The following is a 15,006-nucleotide window of genomic DNA, read 5'->3' as shown; positions in this document are numbered from 1 at the left end:
GGCCTCCTGGAGCATGGCTGTAATTGATTTTGCTTTAGAGGATTTCATGACCCTTCCTGAGATAATAAAAAGGACTAACATAAAATTCTCCCAAACAAAATCAATTGCTTTCCTTTTCCCACCCGCATCCAGAGGCAGTCTGTCGTTCCTCTGAGTGAGCAGACTCCTGAAGCGTGCAGCCAGGGCCCGGGGGAGGCCGGCTGCCTGGTCTGGAGGGCGTCCGTGCCAGTGTGAGGCAGGTTTTAGCGGGCAATCTGAATTACAGTGTTCTGAGTCGCACGTCCCTCCTGGACCTTGCCCTAGATCTTGGTCCAGGAGGTTTTCGACTCCTCCTGACAGAAGACTTTGAAGTCAGCTGGCTTCCTAGTGCCAGAGGAGGAGAAGGTGTGCATCTGGGGCTTAAGCATGGTGGTGACAGGTTAAAGGTGGGGATTCCCAGCTACTCGGCTCATAAAAGGCATCTTCTGGGCAGTGGTTAGGAGAAGGGCCCCGGTGTCTTCAGGTGGGCAGTAAGCATCGAACTGCTGTGGGCTCCACTGACAGCTAAGCAGAAAGAGTTCTTTGCTGCAAGAGCAAGGGCCACACGCTCAGGAGCCTACCTGGAACCATAGTTCCAAAATCCAGGTGAGCTCCGGGTTCCAGACCAACCCAACCAAGCACCCCTGTAGACTCCCCAGGTTGAGGAAGGAGAATGAGCATGCACTTTGGAGCCAGGCAAAACTATGTTTGGATTCTGGCTCTGCTTCTTATGAGTCGTGTGACCTTAGACAACTCAGCCTCAGCTTCCTCGTCTATAGAATAAGGCTAATAATGTACATCTTCCGTTCTATGGATGTAAGGATCATATGAGGCACAGAGCTTAGCTTGGCAGTACAAAGGAGCTATGCTCACCCTAAAGAAACAAAAACTGTTGAATGTGTGATTGCACAGTTGGTTAGAAACAACACTCACTGCTTTGGTTTATCCGGAATCTCTCTTTATCTGTGTCCAAGCTCATACCTTAAATTGCTGCTTGTCTCTGGGCAAGGGGCTTCAACTCTTTTGTCCTCAGTTTTCTCATCTGTAAAATGAGGTTGTTAGATAAGATCATCTTTAAGGTCCCTCCTGGCAGGGAAGGCTAGGCACATGGGGTCTTCTGGGAAGGGAGCATGAGTGCCCCAAAGCCTAGTCAAGGCTGATCACTTACAAGACTGCCAGAAACCGAGGGCTCCTCCCTTGGAATCCAGTGATCTGGAAAGACTTAAGCAGAGAGAGTGCTTTCTCAATGTGTGTGGAGGAGAGAGGCGGGCTGCCATTTGACATTCCAGATTTTGTGCTTTGCTAATATAGCTTGAAGTTACCAGTCCAGGAAGGCTTGTGAATTACAAATAGCTTTTCAATATGAAATGCCATTTGAGTATGATATCAAAGATGACTCATTCATACTGGCAATTTACAACGAGTAGAGGGAATTATCTTTTTATAAGGACTTTTCCATGTAGTTTGGGAGCAGAAAATCCAACGTTGTGGAAGATAGTTGACCCAAGGAACCCAGAGCCACAGTATCACCATGATAATGGCCATTTCTATGGACATCCATGAATCCTTGTTTGCAGTACTCAAGAAATGGGTTTGGGCATTATTCGGGAACCAATTTATTTGTTCCCTCCCTCATACAGCTCAGCCCAGAGTAATCATGAAACATGTCAGCCATTTTTCCTGGGATCGCAGGCTGACTTCGGGCCTCTCGGAATGGACTGTGTGTGGTGATGGACCCATATGTATGCTGACTGACAGGTACTTCTCCTGGGTGTGCTGGGCGAGGAGGCCACACCTTGTAGGGGAGAGGACACTGGAGTTGGAGACAAACTGCCAGTCTTAGTCCTGGCGCGTCTCCTTTACTTTGTGGTTTTGTACCAGTTGTTTCATCTGCCTGAGCTTCAGCTTCTTGTCTGTAACATAGAGAGAGACCTCTGTGCTCCCTCCCTCCCAGGTAAGGTTGTCAGGAGGGGGCGTGAGATAACACATGTTGAAAATGCTTTGCACACTGTAAAGCTCTATCATCTCTCTATCTATCCATCCAATCTATCTATATCTATCATCCGTCTATCTGTCTATCATCTATCTATCTATCTGATATTCTGCTTATTGCAACCACTGTTGCTAGTTGATTATTATAGCTCCTTGTCAGTGAAGATACCCTCAGTCTTTGGGGTAAAAGGGGATTCTGGGAGGACTTGGGGGGGCTCTAGGGGGAGGTGGTTTACTTTGTTACCCCCTTTATCCATGGTCCCCCAGCTAGGAAGGGTGGCTCAGTCTTTGACCTTGCCTACACCCACGCCGATGCAAATTCCCCAGTGTTTTTGAACTCTGCTCTGTGGAACCTTAAATCATTCAGGGATTCTGCACATGTCTGATGGTCACTGTTGTAGACGCTGGGGATGCAGCAGTGGTCTTCTTACTTAATGCCCCAATGATGGCTCTTGTACCAACTGGTGGGATTGGAATCCTCATCCACCTCTGGCTGAGGGTATACTTGGTTACCTTGTTTGTCCCCAAATACAAACATCTAGAAATGCCCATACACATCATGCTGAGGAAGCCTCCAGACCTCTAGGGCTGCATGGGGCTCCTCTCCTTCTCCCCTTTCTGGGGTTTGGTGATCTACTGGAGAGCGTTCGCTCAAATATGCTGCTCTAAGTTCCTTAGCCGGGCAACCCGGGGAGACAGCAGGGCGCCTGCAGGATGCTTGTCCTTGCCAAGTGCAGGAGTAATTAACGTGGCAAGAGGAGGGAGGGGAGCAACGTGGATTTCATCACTTGGCAGCTTCGCCTCTGGAGAATATGGTGTGATTTGGGAAATAACCCTTTAGGCTCACTGTAGCATTTTTCTTTGAATAAATGACAAACATCCATCATGTAATACATCCCTTGCAACATTTCAGCCTGTCACCAATGACCTTATTGGAAAGAACATTTGATTTAAGATTTAAACCTTTCACGACAACCTCTCTTAGCTTGGATACATATATTTGAGATAAAATTAATGTGGTTTTTGCCTGCGGTCAAGCAGTAAATCCACGACTTTTCTGGGTTTAAGAATTAGCAATCTTCTTTCTTCCCCCCTCTGCAATTCTTTAAAACAAATGTGCTTAAATATCAGCCCCCACCAGCTCCTGGAAATATAGTGGGATGACTTCATCCATTTTTGACCAACTGATGGTATATTCTCTGAGGTGTCAAAAGAATTATTATCTTATTTTAGGAGTCAAGGTTGGAGCAGCAAGTGTCTGTTATTCTCTCTGATAGCTGTACATCAGATTCTTAACTGATGTCCCCGTGGCTGAGGAAATGATTTAAGTCAGGAGAAAAGACAATGAATATTGTAGGGGCATCTGACAGCTTCCGTAAAGCTGAAGAAATGTTGTTGCTTCTGTGAGAAGTTTTACTTTAAAATGTATCCATCTGCAACACCTTAGTCCAAACGTTTTTAACCTGTGATAGGACAGATGTGGCCCTGACCTTGGGATCCTTCTCTTAGGATGTTCAAGTGTGCACACCAATTTTTCCTGAACTAGGCCAATTGATGGGGGATTGGCACACGAATGCAGCATTTTTATGCTTTTAGGAAACTGCAGCCTCTTCTGAGTCCCGACCAGCTCCTTGAGGAGGTCTCTGGCACCAGAGGGCAGTGGCCAGTGACGCATCTTCCCTGAGGAAGGAACTGAGTCCCTTACTGAAATGGGATTGAAATGGGGAAAGTGCCTACGCTTGCACCACAATGTGCCAGGTTCTGCACCAGGCAGTGTTGCAGGTGAACGAGACAGACATGGTCTCCGAGCCTATGGTGGTGACGTCCAGCGGGGGAAAACAGGTAAGTCAAGAGGCAATTACTAGAACGTTGATAAACGCTGAGAGAGGGAAGCACGGGGCCCTGTGAGAATATATGGCTGGGGGAACTTACTAGTCGGGGGTGCCTGGATGCCCTCCTGGGGGAGGTGACATTTATGCTGAGGCCTGTGTTTGTCACAGTGGAAGCGTGGAACATAGGCCATGAAGCAGGGCTGGCTTCTGCTCACCCCACCTTACAGAGATTGTCATGAAGATTCTACTCCAGCTAACTCTTCTTCCTGGGGCACGGCCAGAATTACCCTGACCCCCACGAACCTTTCTGAAAAATTTATCACCCACACTTCCTCTTCCATTAGGCTGGGGTCCCTAACCCACAGGGGGCCCTATTTCTTCTTTGTGCACAGATCCCTGGTGGGGTGGTCTCAATGACTCTTCAGGTTTCCCAGAGAGGCCTGAATTCCAGGGGGCCCTCCATTTAGTCTTTCAGACTGGGGCCCTCAACCCACATGGAGAAAGAGTGCATACCTGAGGCTCAGACTGGTTTGAGAGTCAGGTTATGGGACATAGAAAAGACCAGCACAAGCTCACCAGGGGCCTGGGTTGGCCCCGAGCAGAGCCTTGGGGAGTAATGGGTCAGGACTGGGCCTGTGGACTGGCTGGACCTGAGAGATATGGTCAGGGCCACACAGCCCCGAATGCCTGGCAGGCTGAGCTCGTTTAGGGCACAGAGCTCAAACTGGGTGGTCCTTGGTGGTGAGGCTTGCTGGGTTTGGGGTGTGGTGCCTCTTCTGTGTAATGGAGAACGGGCCCAGCTTCTCAGCATTCTCAGGAAACTTCTTCCTGTGTCAGCCCTGAGCTCCTTTGCAGGCAGACCATAAAGGGCCCCGGGCTTGCACCCTACTACCTGGGGGAATCTGCCCGGGGACCCTCCCAAAGGGGCTCTCTGCCTTGAAGCCTACCCTTGCTTTCCGTTCTGCTTGGGCTCTGCTCCTGCCCCCATCCATCTGGCTCTTCCCTGGATTTCCAGTCACACTCTTGTCCTGCAAACTGCACTAGGCCCCCAGCTCTGAATCCAGCCCATTCCCATGTACAGCCCTTCATGCTGAGACTCCAGCCCTGTCCTGAGCATGGGGTCCTTGCTCTGGAAAGCTTGGGACAGGCTCCTGGGCACCCCTCCTGTCCCTCTCAGGGCAGGCCTGGGGCCCTGAGAGAAACCAATTGGTGGCAAGAGCTCCAGGTGAAAGGCAGCTGCTGTGGAAACCCAGACTGCAGTAGAGATTGGTGTGTAGACGGTGGGAGGAGCTGGGCCGCCAGAGGGTGCTGTGGCGGAGGAAGGAGCTGGGAGCGAAGCTCTGGCCCAGGGAGGGGGGATGCACAGGGGAGCTGAGAGGAGTGATCCCTGCCCTCCCCAGTTCCTTCCAAGATTGGGTGGTGGCCCGGGGCAGGGAGGAGAACAGATCCCTGCACCCGAGACCCTGTAGGTCCAACTGAGGAGAGCGTTGGAGGCGTCAATCCCTGACCTTCCCTCACATGAGCTCCTCCATATCTGCTCCCCTCAGCAACACCATTTGCTTTGCTTATGTCAGAAGCCGGGAGTCTCCTTGCCATCCCTCTCCGTCTCCTTCCACAACCAGTCCACCACTCTTCCCCCAAAACATCCGGAACCTGTTCACATCTCTCCAGCCGAGCTGCCTCCAGGTTGGGTCACTCCTGGGTCACCGTCACCTCTCCCCTAGACCCCAGCCCGTGACAGCCTCCTACGAGTCCCTGCCTCTTCCCTCTGCCCTCTCCACTGCGTTCTCCACACCACTCCCAGAGCGGTCTTTTAAATATGGAAATGTGCTCATGCCACTTCTGTTGAAAGCTTTTCTGCTTATGTCACTTAGAGTAAACCATAAGATCCCCAACTCTGCCTGTGCGGCCATTACAATCTGTTCTTTGCTCACCTCTCCAGTCTCCGCTCAGGCTCCCCAACCTCTCTTGTGTTCTGGGCTGCAGATGCTCTGGGCTCCAGTCAGGCTTTTCATTGCTAGCTTTTCTTTTTTGCTTTCCTGAGAGACTCCTCAGTCTAAGTTAGGGGCCACAGTTATATTCTCTTATACCATTCCATTCCGTCCTTTTCCTTCATTGTGCTTCCATGATTTGCAATAATATACTAATTGGAGTGATGGTTGTCTGTCTTACCTACTTGTCTGCACACTCTGTGAGGAAAGGGAGTAGGGATGTTTTGTCCAATATCCTTGAACAGGGCCTGGCACCCAGTAGACACCAATATTTGTCGAATGACAGATTGACTTATGGAATGATACTCTACCATCCAATATGGTAGCCCATAACCTCATGTGGCTGTTTAAATTTAAATTAATTAAAATTAAATAAAGTTAAAAATTCATTTCCTCAGACACTCTGGACACATTTCCAGTGCTCAATAGCCACTTCCGGCTAATGGCTACTGCATCGGACAGCACAGAACATTTCCACCATGGCAGAAAGTTCTATTGGGCTGTGCTGTTAGCAAGTGTGAATATCAGTCCCTTCATTCAGGTGGTTAAGAAATGTAATTTTTCTATGACTGAATTTGATTTTTATTTCAGGCTCCTATTCTGCTGGGTAAGGGACATTCGCTAGTTTATTGGGGGTCCCTCTCCCATTTCCTGGGGTGGGACAAATTCTAAGAGGCTTATGCAATGCCAGGGTCTCTGGTGGGGACTGGTGGCATCCGTGCTGTCATTCCTGAGGTGTCCTCCTCCTCATCTGGGCATTCGTCCATGAAGGACAAATAGCGCTGAAAGCTTTGTAATGAAAAAGAGCAACCCTAGCCTCCCCCTCTCCCTCCTCCACTCCTTCTCATTCCCCAGAGGCATCCCTTTCCATTTTTTAAAAGCTATTTCTCCAGGTTCATAAATAATGTGTGTGTATGGCTCTCTTTTGATTTGTCTACTCTAGACATTCTCTACTTAGTTCCTATTATGGTGGATGAGAAGTTTTTGCTTTTATTCACCTCCTTAAACTCGCCCATCCTTTCCATTTAGTTATAGTACAGTTTTTTGACAATAAAAAGTATTTCATTATTATAACTCTACCACTATTGTTCATTATTGAATGCACCATGATCCTATGTTCTTTCTAGAACAAGCTTTTTAAAAAGTTAATAATTGTGACATTTTATTTGTTTTCTTTGCATTTCTGGCTAAACCTCCTCATAACCTCCAGTAATTCTGTGAAACTTTTTCTTGGTACAAATTTCCACAGTCAAGATTTTTTTCCTCCAGGAGACATTCCTCTCGGAGTCCTCCGTCCTCCTGCCCCGGCCACTGAATGGCCATCATCCTGGGCTCCCCTTACTTCTTGCCTGTGTTGGAAACTCCGTTTCCTAAACCCCGTAGCTCTGTTTTCCGAGATTTAGTCCTTCATGTTGGCTGAGTACAGCTTCTGTCCGTTGTTTAAGACAGGAGTGTGTGGAGGTAAAGTTTTTGAGCCTATGAACGTCTGAAAGTATCTTTATTCCAGCCTCACATTTGATTGATAGTTTGGTGAGGGCAAGAATTTTAGGCTGAAAGTAATTTTCGGTCAGAATGTAAGGTCTTGCTTCATTATCTTCTACCTTCTAGTGTTGCTGTTGAGAAGTCCTAAACTAGTCCATAACGCTAGTGATAGAGAGAAAGAGAGAGAGACAGAGACACAGAGAGAGAGAGAGAGAGAGACCCAGATGTAAACTGCAGCGTGTCTTTTGTACCCTAATCTTGGAAGTGACTTACCATCGCTTCTGCTGCGTTCTATTGGCCACGCAGACTGACCCTGGTGCAGTGTGGGAGGAAATAATGCAAATGTGTGAATAGCAGGAGATGGGGATCATTGGCTCCATTTTAGAGGTTAGCTCTAACAGGGTCTGTTTGTTCTCTATACAGGTTTTCAAGAAGTCCCCCATTTTCAGTGCCCCACCTTTCAGCGTATCCTTTGCCTTCAATCTTTTTGCCTTCATGAGGGTCTGAGCGGAGGAACGGGTTCATTTCTCATGATCTCTTACTCTGGGCATTCAGCTTTGACCTTTCTCTTATTGGGTCATTTTTCATTCCTCTATTCTTCTCCATTTCTATAGGTCATGGTTTTATTTTACAGATAACTTGTAGCCTCATTAATATGGAGTTTCTGTGTCTGTGACTTGCTCTCCTTGTTATTTTGGGATGATTTTTGAGAAGGGAAGGCAGTAGGAAGAGTTTTGCTTTACCATTTTGGAATCCGAAGTCTTCCCAGGAAATCTGCAGCTAGTCAGTCCAGCTTTGCTCTCCTTCCTGGATCTTCTATGCCCCCAATCCACTCAGGACTTATGGTTTTCAGTTCACAAGCCAGGAATTGACCCCCTTATTCTCTGTATTTTGCTATGTGATACCTTTCCTAAGATGGTTAGCATAGAACGGATGCTCAGATTTGTGGACAGAGAAGGACAAAGAATAAAGGAAATGTATGGAGTTGGGACATCTGGTAATTTATCAAAATGTTACTCTGCTACAATAACTAAAGATTAGAAAAATTAAAGATCAGGAACGCTGGAAGCAGCGGGGAGGAGCTGGGCATGAGTCACGAGGTGTGCTTTCAAATTTAAAACGGTAACCATAAGGAAACACCAACCCGAATGCTAGAAACCAAGAAGAAGGGACCTTGGCAGGTTATTAGAGGACTCCAAGAAACCTTAGCACCCAGCATTTGATGACTCACTCGACATCTAGCTAAAGAGATCATCTTTTCAGTCCCTCACTTTAAAAATGGGGAAACTGAGGGGGCTGGCCCCGTGGCCGAGTGGTTAAGTTCGCGCGCTCCGCTGCAGGCGGTCCAGTGTTTCGTTGGTTCGAATCCTGGGCGCGGACATGGCACTGCTCATCAAACCACGCTGAGGCAGCGTCCCACATGCCGCAACTAGAAGGACCCACAACGAAGAATATACAACTATGTACTGGGGGGCTTTGGGGAAAAAAAAAAGGAAAAAAATAAAATCTTTAAAAAAAAAAAAAAATGGGGAAACTGAGGTCCGAGAAGGGAAGGGACTTGACCAAGGTCACTGAGTCAGTTAAGAGCGGAGGTGGAATCTGAATTTTGGTGCTTTTATCATTGCACCATGAACCCTTCTATATTTTTATGACATCCCTCCTTTCTTATCATTTGTGCAACGTTTTTGACAATTATCTAGCCACCTCTTTATTTCCAAAGATCAAGAACATAATTTTTACTGAGGTCCAGATGGCCTTTTCTCTGTGATCAGTCTTGATAACGGCACTTCTGTGCAGGGAATGAGTACAGAAGTTCAGGAAGCAGTTTAAAGGTAAGCAGTCATCTTTCGGCAGGACTTCATAGAGCTTGTAGCCTATTTGCGTACATTGTGACTCTTCAAGGAGGCTTAGTCTGCTGGGGCTTCCATAACAAGACACCTCAGACTGGGTGGCTTCAAGAGCAGACGTGGATTTTCTTTCAGTTCCTGAGGGGAAGTCTGAGATCAAGGTGTCAGGAGTGTTGGTTTCTCCTGAGACCTCTCTGTGTGCCCAAATTTCCCTTTTTTATGAGGATACCAGTCGGATTGCATTAGGGCCCACTCTAAAGGCCTCATTTTAAGTTAATGACCTGTTCAAAGCCCCATCTCCAAATAAAGTCACATTATGAGGCACTGAGGGTTAATGCTTCAACATATGAATTTTGGGGAGGGGGGCACAATTTAGCTCATAACAGTGAGTGTTTCCCCGTCTTAGTGGCTGGTGGAATCCTTTGCAGTGTTGAGAAATTTGTTTTTTAGAGAACAGTCATCAGGAAATGATGCTCTGGGGAAACAAAGTAAACAGACCACAGCTGAGATGAAGCATGAGCCGCTCCAGTGTCCATAGTTTGAGATGACTCATCTCATGATGAGAATCAGGAGTGTATCGTTGGGGTGTCTAGGGCAAGAGATGGAGCTGGCCGAAAAGAACAGTTTTTTGTTTTTTAAACAATATGAGATGGCACATAGAATGAAAGGAAGGGCTCCAGGGACAGAGCCTCTGTTTCTTTGTCTCTCGGTGTCTCTTTCATCTTTACCTCTCTCCGCTTGGTTTCATTTAATTTCGTTCCCTTTTCCTGTAGAGGGTTTTTTTTCACGACCCTCAAAGCTAGAGATATTCCTTGTCAGCTCCAGTGTAAAAAGACTCCCATGGCCCCAGCTTGGGTCACATTTGTGGAGAGATTTTTGGTTCTTTTATTGGCCAAAGAATATGGGGCAAATAAAGATAACATCCAGTGCAGAGAAGTACATAGAGCATTATCATGTTGCAGTCATACTGAAGGAAGGACACAGTGGTCCAGCCCCAGGGCATGCAGAGCTGTTGGGGAAGAGAAGTGTCTTCCAGTCTCTATATTGGATGAGTCAGGGTTTGCTCTGTGTTCTTTTAGGTGGTGGTCCATCAGGTGTAGGCACAAGAGGAGACACAGGAGAGGCTCAGGAAAACAAAGTTTATTATATTCACAGGTCCCAGAAACAGGTGGCATGCCATGCAGGGCTGCATGGGGAAGCACCAGTGTCAGTCGGGGGCAGAAGGGCAGGAGCAGGGGGAGAGCCAAGGTGTTTACTGGAGTTTCCCTGGGAAAGGCAAGGCAGGACAAGGAAAGCTGTTTAGGGTTGGCTAGTTTAATAATTTTGGAGGGTTTCAGGCTGTTGAGGTGGTCCCTAGTTGCCTGTATCTGGCCCTGGGATGATTAAGGCAGAGGAATATTGCCTCTTGGGGTGTACGGGTCAGATAGAGGAGGTATGGAGCTGGATGGGTTAGTTTACATATAAGGACATGCTCCTGGCTGAGTCCTTTGCTGTCTCTAAGAACTGGCTAGCCCCAGGAGAGAGAGTCTTTCTTCATCTGGAAAGGTTTTTAAGATGCTGAAACATCCTAATATACAGAAAATAAAATTATTAACAGTACAAGGTTCAATCAGAGAAGCAGAAACCCAAGGAGATACACACATAGTTGTAGGATTAGACCTTTCTCGATTATGCAAGTCAGTTACGCAGTCTCTGCTAGGCTGTTGTCTGTGTTTGAAGTCCCTGCTGGAGCTTGTCATTCTCAGGTAGGCTGTAAGGAAGGGAAGATGGATTTAAAGTGGGAGAGTCAAGACAAGCTGACACCATGAGCATGAGTAAGAACCCATGAGGACGGACTAGAACCCGTGTCAGTTCTCACTGCCTCCAACCTTGATGCTGAGGCATCCTGTGGGACAAGCAGGAGCCCTTCCTCACAGAGCTAAACACATGCAGGCCCAGGAGTGGGAGAAGCTGAAGGAGGGCCCGGGGGGAGGGGCAGTTGCAGGCCCCACAGCTGCCCCGTGCCAATGAGGTGAGTCACCAGATAAGCATCAACTTGCTGAGTTGCGAAAGAGGCTGGTGACCCTGCCCCAACCTGCCAAGTGTGAAAACACAGCGTGGCTGCTCCTTCCCTTCCTCCCCATCTTCCACGAGAGTCTCTCTGCTGCTTCACGTTAACTGGAAGCACACAGGGAAGGACATTTTGGGAAACTGAGCTCAGCCTAGATAAGCTGACACATCACCAAGACACCACCTTTGTCCGGTTGGAGCACCAGATGGGAGGACTTGCTGAGGATGTTTGTGTGTGTGTGTGTGTTTGTGCGTCCATATGAAGCAGGGCAGCAGCTGTGGAAGGAATGGGTGCTCAGAGCAGAGGAAAGAGCTGTGAGGAATCTTCACAGGGTGGAGGGAGCTATTCTGAGGGCTGAGCTGTGGGAGACTCATTCTTTCTGCTCATCTCCCCACTGCCTATGACATTAGTTCCTGTGAGGAGTGTGGAGACCATGGAAACCAGCATTCCTTTCTTTTAGTTTTTCTTACTTTAAAAGTCCAAATTCTCCCATGAAGCTGAAGGACTGGAAGTCTAGAACATTGGGCTCAGGCTGGAGACACCCAACGCCTCTGTTGTACACTGAGGAAAAAGAAGGTTGCACACGCTTACACACCAATGTCCCGTGACTTTTCAATAGTAAGGCCAGTCAAGGGTCAGCATCTTCAAACAGATTTTAATGGTCTCATTAAGGAGTTGTAATGGTTGTTGTATTGCGGCTGGTCTGTTTGGGTTAGTTAGTTTGGGTACACAATTTTGAGCTTAGAACTGAGGGTAGGCACCAGTAAGAGAGAAAATAAAGAGGACTATGAATTTCTGGGTAACAGGTCAAAAACATTTTAGGTGCCAAAAAGTGGCTCATGACAGAGGATCTCTGGCTGAGCCATGGCCTCCATCAACACTTCCTTTAGGGGTTTCTGCCTTCAGAATCCCCCCGGATCCCACCATGCTCAATGGCTCCTAATTTAGAGAACAGCAATGCCCATCTTTCTTTGTGTTAAAGGGTAATTGTCCTCCACTATTCTTCCATTCAACAGTTTTCTGAGAGTTGATTCTGTTCCCAGCTCTGTGGGAGGTCCTGGGAATACAGGCTTAGCCCTTGGGAACACGTGGTCAAATGAGTGAGGGGGGACAAAGTCTAGTGGTTCTGTTCAATGGGGTTTAGAGCAATTATTAGCCTTCCTTTTGGTCTCCATTGCCATTTTTAGACCATTACTCATCCATCCTCATGAAAAAACCTTTCTCCTTTGAGGTTATCATCATCTCGCCAATAAGACTTTAGAGAGGAGGCACCAAGGTGGTGGGGCCTTGAAGGAGGGGCAGTTCTTCAGGCTGAAAGAGCTGAGGGAGAGGCTAAAGAAGGGCATTAGAGGCAGAGCAAAGAGCAGGTTAAATATATCCTTAGAATTTTAGGCTTTTGGGTACCGTTCTCAGTTTCCCTTAGTTTCCAGTGAGATTACCCTCCTGGCTGCAGAAAAATGTCCCATTACCCATCCCCCGGGAGAATATCTGCTAGTCTCAGCTTTCTCAATCTACTTTGCAGAGTAAAGTTTCCTTGTAGCACTGTTTCGAGGAAATTTAGTCCTTGAAGTCAACAGAAAAAGAAATCAATGAACTGCAGGGGACCATTTAGCATTGAGACTGATTTTAAGTGGGAAAGGTACAAGGATAAACGCCTGTGTGCAAATTGTGGTTCTTTTCTACAATTGTGTTTGCATAAATGGCTCATGGCCAAAGATTTCCCTTAGGAGAAGTTTGAGTCATTTTTTTTTTCTTCACCAGTCCTAGAGGAAGTATAATTGCCATGAAGTTTGTAGGCTCACTTAAGAGTTTAACCCATTTACCAAAGCAGGTCCTAAATGCAAACAACAACAACGTGGTTTCATATTTTTTGAGTTGTATGGTGGTTGATCACCCATAATTTCAGAAACACTGATTCGGTATGCAAGAGAAGAAGCCTTTGATTAGGTTTAAATGGACATCTTGAATAGAGTCTGAAATGCGAAAAGAAAGCAGCCCTGCCCTTTGATTCTGCAAAAATAAAACCAATTTGCTTTGAAAAAACTTATCTCCATTTCTTTCTCTTTTCATATTTGCAAGTTAAATAGGATTAAATCCCAATCAGCCATTCATTGTACACTTGCCAAATATATGGACTTAGACTTGGCTGGGAGTCAGGGCTCCTCACGGCCAAGTTGAGTGTCAGGTGCTTTGATTTATCGGGAACGTCAGGAACTGCTTGTGGTATCATCTTTTGCTGCTCAGAAAATGTGTCTTTTTCTTTTTCCCTCATAATTTAGAACTCCATCTCTCACAACTATAGACAGCATATAACTTTTGAGAATGCAGAGCATGGCTAAAGATATTGGAATGCATAACACAGGGCAACATAAAAGGAATACATCAATTCAAAGTATCTAAAATCAATGGCCACTCACAAAGTTCTGTTTTATTTTTTGATATTCATTTTAACTTCCATTTCAATTTTGAGACCCCATAGAATGAGTATTTCATGGTTTCTTCTTACTACCACGGAGAAGATTTTTTGAAAACTAAGAATCTGCTTTGTGGTGGCCAAGCTCCAGTAATAAACACAGTCCTTTCCTAACTCAGTCACCTGGGGACTGAGATGTCAGAGTAGATAACTGTTCAAGAGAGGAAATGAGATTTCATCAGCTACCCTGTCGCCTCCAGAGCACAGTCAGATGGTCTTTATTGGATGGAAGTAAAAACGGCTCTTTATTTATTTTTTTGGCACAAGAATTTTGGCTAAAATAAGACCAGGACTTTTATGCTGAGGGTTTGGTAAAGGGAAGCGCAAGGGGTAAATGTCTGTGTATAGCCCGCTCACTGTACCCAGAACTTGTTCTCTGTATTCATAACCTGTGACTGCCCTAAAGGGACAGCTTAAAATTCAAAGCATGCAGATCTTTGGCTGTTTGATTTCAGACACCAAACTGGACTCGGGCTGATAAACACACGCCGCACGCATGCCCCTCCCCCCCTCTCCGTGTTCCGTTTCGCTGGGCTCAGCAGAGAGGCCGAGCCCTGTCAGCTCCGGGCTGGAAGGATCCCCGCTTTCCTCCCTGCTCTGCAGGAGTTTCATTGTTCCAATCGAGAGTCTCCTGAACTACCTCCGTTTCTCCTGTGTGTTTGAAACCGAAGTCTAGAGGGGCCCGGATGAGAGCAAGCTCGCACTTATTTCGCTTCCTTTCCATGGGCTGGAGGGATGGGGGGAGATTTACCGACACAGTGATGACCCCACCTCCCTTTTGGGAGAACAGCCATGTGGTCATAAGGCCCACGAGATCTTAGTGACAAATGACACCATCGATGCTGCCAGGGCATGATGACTCCATCCCCCACGATTCTGGGGTGTGGTGTGGCTGAGGGCTTTCATTGACCAGACTCTTTCACTTTCTCTTCCTTTCTTCTAATTCTTGGCTTGTTGAGGTCAAGACTCAGCTCTGTATTTCCTTAAATGGGCAAATTTTGAATTAATCATTGAAAGCTCAGACACAGGGCTTAGGTTACTTGTCTTTCTGGGCAATGATGGTCTTACAGCTAAGTCTCAGGACTTTCCTAAAAGGATGACACTGTCATCCACGTCCTTTTGGGGAAATGAACACCTTTGCTTCTAGGGGCAGAGCAGCTGGCAGCATTAGATTCTGGCCCTGTTGGTGTCTTTTCCTCTACTGGGCTGATGGCTGTAGGGCAAGGAAGTGGGAATTTGTGGTTAGCAGTTCACAGAGTTCTCATTCTTCATGATTAGGTGGTTCATTATTAATGATTCTTCGGTACTCCAAGCACTAATA

General features: G+C 46.9%; 1 long non-coding RNA gene across 2 annotated transcripts in view; it reads left to right on the top strand.

The window, feature by feature from the left end:
- LOC106826274 (uncharacterized) overlaps positions 1-15,006 on the top strand; it is an 83,680-nt gene that overhangs the window by 46,441 nt on the left and 22,233 nt on the right. Inside the window, exon 3 of one of the 2 annotated variants that reach the window (XR_011493786.1) lies at positions 3,607-3,852. The exons of the other annotated variant lie outside the window; for it this stretch is intronic. This is a non-coding gene — a long non-coding RNA (uncharacterized lncRNA). The remainder of the gene's footprint in view (positions 1-3,606; positions 3,853-15,006) is intronic. 2 annotated transcript variants of the gene reach the window in all.

The sequence above is a fragment of the Equus asinus genome, chromosome 13, assembly GCF_041296235.1.
Source record: "Equus asinus isolate D_3611 breed Donkey chromosome 13, EquAss-T2T_v2, whole genome shotgun sequence".
NCBI classification, from domain to species: domain Eukaryota; kingdom Metazoa; phylum Chordata; class Mammalia; order Perissodactyla; family Equidae; genus Equus; species Equus asinus.
This window is presented reverse-complemented; position numbering and strand designations above follow the sequence as displayed.